Raw genomic sequence first — 7,920 nt, forward strand, 5'->3', positions numbered from 1 at the left:
AGTGCGGCTCCAGCACCCTGGGGCTCTGGGCTCCTGCGGGCTTGCGGACGGCGTCCTCGGCTTTCCGTGTGGCAGGGGAACGTGAGCCCCAGGGGGCGCCTGCGGTGCTGTTTCGGGTCGCTCCCCAAATCTCCGTTGAGTCGCGCTGACTCAGTGGCTTTTCCGTGCCTGCAAAGGGCTCGTCCTCTATTTGCTGGGCTGGGACGAGCCAGCGCCACGACCACGTGGCCTAACGGATAAGGCGTCTGACTTCGGATCAGAAGATTGAGGGTTCGAATCCCTTCGTGGTTAGAGAGCTGGCGTGTTCTCTGAAGCTGGCCTTTTTTCTCAGCCTGTGGCCCTCCACATCTGCTCCGGGTCCCAGGTCCTAGAAAGGATCCCACTAACTGGAACCTCCTTTGGGGAGATACTTCTCCCGTGGAACCTTGGGATAGAGCCGCCCTTGCTTGGGGTGAAAGGGACTGAGTTGCCAAGTCGGTCTCACTCCCTCCTGCCTTGGGATGGGGGGGGGGGGTACAAGGCCTTCCCACCCCTCGGTAATAAACGTGTCACCACCTGGACTGCAACAAGCACATCCCCTCTACCATGGTGCCTAGACAGCCTTTTTTACTTTTATTCCGAATTAATTTACCAACATGAAATAAAATGTTCATTTACGTATTTATACTAGAAGAGAAAGGGGAATGCGAATGAGTCCCTATTGTGTACACTTTGCTTTTCTTTTTTAATCTCTGTCTTCAGCCAGTACCCTTCAAAATTGTCTTGCTTGTCTGAACTTCTTTCTGCTTTCTTCTCTGAATTTTTTTAAGACGGCTGAAAGACCTTTTCTTCTTTCTTTCTGAGTATGTGTATGTGTTTTGTTTTTTGCTATCCTATATTTATCCTCTTTCACTAACCCTTACTGGAGCAAAAAAAAGGGGGGGGGGGAGAACATCCTTGTAGCAAATGTGCATCGTGAATTTAAACAAATGCCCACGCTGATCGTGTCCAAAACTGTGTTAACAGCATCTTGGGTCCATCAACTCTCTGTTAAGAAGTAAGAGGCATACTTCATCATCAGTCCTCCAGCATCCCAGCTGGTCATTGCTTTGATAAGAGTTCTCAAATTTTTCAAAGGTATTTTTCCTTATAATGTTGTTGTTTTCTAGACTGACTGGACCAATTCTCGGTTCCACCAACAATGCCTTGGATTGCCTGCTTTCCTTCATCTTCTTCAACATTTACCACTTTTCTTTTTTTTTTTTTTTGTCCTCTTTGCTAATCTGGTGGGTGTGGAGTGGAACCCAAAGTTGTTTGTATTTCTCTTGTTATTAATCATTTGGAGCATTTTTTCATGTCTTTTGATAGTTTGGTTTTCCTTTCCATTGCTTGAATGAGGTTCTGAAAGAATCAAGATGAGCTGGGATCCAGGGTGACAAGATTAGCCTTAGGAATGGCCCCACATACCTCTTCCTTTCAGAAAGGAGTGGAGGAAGAGGATAGGATAGGAAGAGGAGATCAGCTAGGGAATTGATGGAGTTCCATAGAAGTTGAGGGGCCCCAGTCAACGTATGGTATGGGGAGACTGTGGGGGATTTGGAGAGATAGCATGCTCTGAATACATTTTTTTTGCAGAATTGAATTTATCTCCCAGTGAACCAATAAACAACTAATTTTAGGGTGTAATTCTAGATGGCCCCCTGAGTGTTTTTGGTAAAATACAAAGTTTCAATTGTGGGCAGCCAAAGGATCATAAGTTAAGAGGTGGAAAGGATCGTGTCACTGCAGAAATGAAGCCCAGAAACCCAGGGAGGCAAAGGGACTTCCTCACCTTCACACAGCAGCGAATACTGGATTGGGAGCCAAATACTCCAACTCAGAAACCCAGCTTCTCCCCACCCTCACCCCCCATGGAATCTCTTCCTCTTGCCATTCTGGAGTAATTTTATGGATAACTGTCAATCTTTTCCTTCTGACTCCTGCTCCTGCTTTCTAGAAAGGCGTGGTCAGCTTTCATATTCAGACTAGAAGAGGACTCCATTCTGCTTCCCCACGATGCCTTTTTAAGCTGCCAAGGATGGGCACACTCTGACTGTTAACTGTTACCCCTTAAGGATCAAGTCTGTCTGCTCCAGACTTGGGAGAGCACCAGCTCTCCTCCCACCTTGCCACTGCTTACATGAAAGGCTTACGAGAAAAAAAAAAAACACAACATAGTTCAGATCAAGATTGACATCTTCAAAGGCTAGGGCTCCAAGTAGGAGACCCAGGAGGGCATAAAGGGCCCAGAAAGTCTCCTCAGGGGGGACTTCAACAGATCCATAGCCTTTCCCCCCAATGCTTGCCACAGAGCTCTCTTCTTTCTTGTTCCTCCTTGTATCCGTAGGAGGAGCTCAACCAAATGGGATGCAATACCATGGGAATTGGTGTAAGCTCCTTTCCCTGTCTCATCCAAGAGCCTTCATGGACTTCCTGCTGCCCCTAGGACAGGTCTCAGTACCTTACTGGGACAATGACAGCTGGTGCTTATAATCCAGCTCCACGGATCCCCCCAATTTCAGACTGATTTCCTCTTACTCACTACCTTACCCTCTAGCTGCCAGCCAGATCATCCTGTTTGCTGCTCCCTGAAATAACCATTCTATCTTTTAAATGAGAAACCATCGTATGTCTGAGTTGTTGGGCCTTGTGGTGGTTCAACCTCACCCCCTCTCTTGGGGTTTACTTCTCTCCTTAGTAGGCGTACTCTTTTGTGTATCTTGTTCACGTGACCAACAAAGTCAGTGGACTCCTTATCAAAGAGATTCTATGTTTGCCTTGGTGTCCTGGTAATAATAAATCAATTGTCCAAACAGATTGACCCTCTGATTTCAAACTGGGCATCTTTCAAACACCAGGCAAGTAACAAAGCCGAACCTCTGAGCCATCTGCTTGGGCTTCTCATCTTTTCTAACTCCATTAGCCATCAGTCCTCCCCCCCACACACACACACCCCTATTCTGCCACCTTGGGGACCCAACCCAATTTGTTCTCAGGAAAAACATTGCATTGTGTCAGAGAAGTGTCCCATCTTCAGCTTAATGATAAGCCTGTTTTCCCCTTTGCCCACAGGCATTGGGACCATTTTAACCCAATCGTTCTTTCTCTCCCACAGCAGACTACTGCTTTTTGTCTTGGACCAGCTTTGACTCTTTTCACTTCTTAGGGGAGTTTTTGTTGTTTGAGTTAAGCACACCCTTCAATCTGCTGTCAGGCTGCTCTTTCTCGTGAAGGCCTCTACTCTCCTGACAGCCTTTTACTTCTCTCAAGGCACTGTGTAAACCTTTCTGTGGGTGCTCTCTACTGCTGTCAATGACCAACCCAATAAGTCAATAATCCACAGAGTATTTACTACCTTGAGCAGTTTCCCAAGGCCTGCCCTTATTTCCCATTACCTCAGGATCTTCCCACCCTTTGACATCTCTTTCTAATATCTGTATAATGCCCTTGTTTTATTCTCTCAGTCTCTTCCTCAAACCAAAGGATCCTGGAAGAGTTTCCTGCTCAAACCCACTGGGATACTTTTATTAACCATGGGGCAACCTCCCCTTTCTTCAAGTAACAGAGGTTATATTTTGCAAGTCATTAATTCCAGGCATCTAGCCCTAATTCTATATTTGTACTAGCATTAACCATGCAGGGTAAAGAATCATAGACAGTGAAGCAAGCATCCTTGGCAATGAAGACATACCCAATAGAACAATCAGAAAAGTGAGTCAATGACATTTGTAAGCCACTGTCAGGTACTTTGGAGCTATGACTATTAGAGGGGATTGATCAGGAGAGAAAATCCCTATGGGAATGGGAAAAGGGAGGAACTCAAAGATCCCAGACCCAAGCCCCCAAGAGCAGCAGGGCTTTTTCTTCCTCCTTTCAGTCCATCTCCTTCTTCAAAGGCCTTCACTCATCTCTGGTTCTCCTTCAACGTCGCAATCCCCACCTCCACCCCAGCTGTTTAGTAGAGGCAGGAATCAGCCTCAGGCTGGAGACCTGGCCCTAGAATCCCTGAAGGTGCAATAGATTCCCCTCAGTAAAAGTCCTGGGAATCACAAGGATGCACAGGAGGAGAGAAACACTGTGGGTCATGAAATCTGTATGGAAGCTACATCTAGCTGGTGCCGGGAATCCAAATGCAAAGAAGAGATATGGTCTCTGGCTGCCAGAAGCCACAATCTACTGAGGGCAGACAAGACACAAAAGGAAGGGTGGGGGAGGGAAGTTAGCCCATGGGGGCGCTTGAGGAAGGCATCCAAAGGAATGCAGCAGCCAGGTGGAAAGTGGAAAGAGAGATGGCTGGCCTCAGCCCCCTTCTTGAAGCCTGAAGAGAATCAAACCAGGCTCCCCAGGTATGGGGAAGCCTTTGTCTGGAGGAAGGGAAGGCCCAGGATGGGCTTCAGCCCTGGCCCCCCTTCCCCTGGCAGCCCCCTCCCCACACTGTCCAAAGCTAAACTCAGTAGTTTACCCCCCCCCAATGCTCCCATCTTCTATATCCCTATTGCTGCTGGATCTGGATGAAATGAAATCTGGATGAAATGAAATCTGGATGAAATCGTCCATCTGGACGATGGAGGGGACCATCGTCCTCCCAGTCACTCAGGCTTCCTATTTAACTGTTTAACTCCTAACTCTCTTTACCTGCCCCACCCCACATCCAATCCATTGCAATAATAATAATAATAATGGTTAGCATTTATATGGCATTTTAAGGTTTGTAAAGCACTTAAAAACATCTCATTTGATCCTCACAACCATCCTAGGAAGAAGGTTTCATTTCGCAAATGAAGAAGCTGAGGTTAAGTGACTCCCCCAGGGTCACACAGCATATATGTGTGTAAGACTGGATCTGAACTCTGGTCTTCCTGGTCTAAGGCTCCATTTACTCCCTTTATCTTATTGTTTCTACCTTTGTGACATCTGGTGTAGCCAGCCTCCTTCTGCCTTCTCTCCTCTGACCCTGCCACCACTCTGGTGCAGGCCCTCCTTACCTCATGCCTGGGCCACTGCAAAAGCTCCCCATGGGTCTACCTGCCTCAAGTCTCTCCCCACTACTGTCCATTCTCCACTCAGATGCCAAAGTGATCTTCCAACCATGTCATTCCCTTTTCTCCCTTCCCAGGATTCTTACACCTTACACAGCCCCCCTTGCCTCCCACCCCACACACATGATCTGACCCAGTGACACAGGCCTCCCAGCATCCGGGCTACAGGAGAAATCGGAGACAGTACATAGCATTAAGGGGGATCAGAAAAGGCTTTAGAAGATGGGGCATTAGCTGAAACTTGAAGGAAGGCAGGGAAGGCAGAGATGAAGGGCCAGAGCCTTCCAGACACAAGGGGAAGCCAGAGACAGCACCTGAACACGGAGCACCCCAGTTCAGGGATGGCAAGGAGATTAGTGTCATGGTGCTTGCACATAGTAGGTGCTTAACAAAAGCTCGTTGACTGACTGTCAGACACTGAGAGGACTGGGCCAAGAGTGGGAGGTGTTCCTAAGGGAGCCAGTTCAGGCTTTGCATCTTCCTAGGGCCCAAGGCTCAGGAGCCAAGGTTTGTCTCTGGGATAGAGCTGTAGGTGTGACAAAGCCCTCACTAGGCAGGCTGGAAAATGGAAACATTTTCAAGTTTGAGCTGAATCCTTAACATTTTCTTCAGTCTGGAAATCAACAAAATAATAAATCAGGCCCAGATTTGTAATGTTTGCTGATTTCTGAGGTGTAAATACTCACAGTGAAAATTTAACAATGGCCTCTGGGAACTTAGGAGATGGCTCCTGCTTGGCCCTGGCAGAGACCTGAGGGATGGAACCCTGAGTCCTGACCCTCAACTGAGAAGGGGCCGGCTTTATTGTTCTCATGGCTGTTTGTGCAGAGTTTGAATCACTCGGGTTAGGGTTGGAGTGATGGACTTTCAATCTGAGCTCTCTTCCCAAAGTGCCTTTTTGGGAGCAGGCCATGGGTTAGGGTTATGCGACAATCTCCCTCACCCAGGCCAGCTGGGCAGGCCTTGAAGGGCCTCACAGAGGATTTTGTATTTGAGAGTAGGGCCCCCAGGGAGTTTGGGGGGCCGAGGGGTCCAGCCTCAGTCCTTTATTCCTTTTACATTTCCTCCTTTTACATTGACCTCCCTTTTCTCAGTCCTGGCCAGCAGTGGTCTCACTTAACGGCCCAGAGCCAGGCCACCTTGGACTCAGTTTCTTCTCCTGTGAAATCAGGATATTAAACCCTGTGGCAATGCACGTAAAAGGGGATGACAAACCTGAAAGTCTATATTCAGCTCTACAGCACCCTTGCTAATTATATCATGACCATCCTCATCCTCATCCTCATCATCATCACCATCATCATCACCATCGTCGTCACTACTACTATTAGGCATCTGAAGGGGGACGCAAAGAATGCTTGTGAGGGAGCAAACGATAGCTGGAATCAGGTGTGAGGAGGAGGACTCAGGGTCAACGTGTGATGGGATGTCTCTTCCTCTGAGACAGGGCAGAATGGAGGACAGAGAGAAGAGAAAGAAGGGAGAGAGACACAGAGACAGAGACAGAGACACAGAGACAGGAAGAAGGCCCTGAATGAACTCTGGTAGACTTGAATTGTCCCAGCTGACCCAGTAAACATCATCTCCCTTCAGAAGTGTAGGGTTAGGGAGTGGTGCTGGTAAAACATGAGATCCAGTTGTGGGGAGTCAAAAGGATCATAAATTACTGGTAAAAGACACCTCAGAGGCCAACTGGTCTCACCACCTCATTTTAGAGATGAGATATGGAAGTCCAGGGAGGAAAAATGAGGTGCCCATGGTTATCCGGAATATAAGAAGCAGCAACAGGCAGAATCCCAGATCCTTAAATGTGCCAGTCCAGAATTCTTCCCACTGGACCCCTCTCTGCCTCTGTCCAGTCTATTGGTCACTATATTTCTGCCAGGCAAGTGTTCCAAAACAGATCCCAGGCTCCTGCTATGTTATCTAAGCAGTTAACTTGTGAAGACACCCTTAATGACAGACAATTCCTGGGACTGCCTCCAGGGCCACCTCTAGCTCCTCATTGCAGGGGACACTCATGGCAGAGCACCATTGTGCCCCCTCCTTATATGAAATACCTAAAGACCCCATTCCAGATCAGGATCGACAAGTTTACTTGCTAAGGCTAAATCTATGTAGGAGACCCAGGAGGTTACCAAGGGCAAAGGCCAAAAAGAAATCTCTTTTCTCCAGAGGATTCAAAGAAATCTCCAGCTCTTCCCCTGATTCCTCACTTCAGGAACCTGTCCCATGGGCCACCTCTTACTCCTCAACCTTTATTCCAAAGACACCCCTAGATGGGGCCCAATCATTGATGGGAACGCAGTAAGAAAAGGCGGGTACTCCTCCAGTGATTCACTCAAACGTTCCCTGGCTCCCTGTTACCTCCAGGAGAGATACAAATACCTTGACTGGACATTGAAAGTACTTCACAATGTGACTTCAATCCAGAGTTCCAAATTTGCTTCCTCACTGATGAACAGTCCCCTGGTGATGGGATACGGGCCAGATCCCATTTGTCTACAGGATTTTCCCTGAATTCTCCCACTTGATCAAGGAAGTCTCTAGCGGTTTGCCTGAGGCTATAATCCTATCAACTGGCCTTTCATTATCACCTATGCCCAATCTCCCAATTCTGTTACCTCTGACCCAGCCCAACCTCCAATGTCTATTACCTCCCCATGGCCCCCAGCTACTTCCCACCCCTGACCCTATCTAGATCCCATTCTCAATGCCCCAATCTCCCATCAAGATCTTCCCTAGACCCCTCCTCCAGTCACCCCAGCCTACTGGCTACAACCATCAAGAACCTCCCTAGATGCCTCCCACAGTCTCTGTATATAAGGTCCATCTTGTCTCCATTAAGGTGCTCAGATTCTTA

At 47.9% G+C, this 7,920-nt stretch overlaps 1 non-coding gene across 1 annotated transcript; it reads left to right on the plus strand.

The window, feature by feature from the left end:
* Positions 1–218: 218 nt before the first annotated feature.
* On the plus strand, positions 219–291 carry TRNAR-UCG. Its single transcript has one exon. It is a non-coding gene; the product is annotated as a tRNA-Arg (tRNA).
* Positions 292–7,920: the final 7,629 nt, after the last annotated feature.

The sequence above is a fragment of the Vombatus ursinus genome, unplaced genomic scaffold, assembly GCF_900497805.2.
Source record: "Vombatus ursinus unplaced genomic scaffold, bare-nosed wombat genome assembly UNPS02010193.1, whole genome shotgun sequence".
NCBI classification, from domain to species: Eukaryota; Metazoa; Chordata; class Mammalia; order Diprotodontia; family Vombatidae; genus Vombatus; species Vombatus ursinus.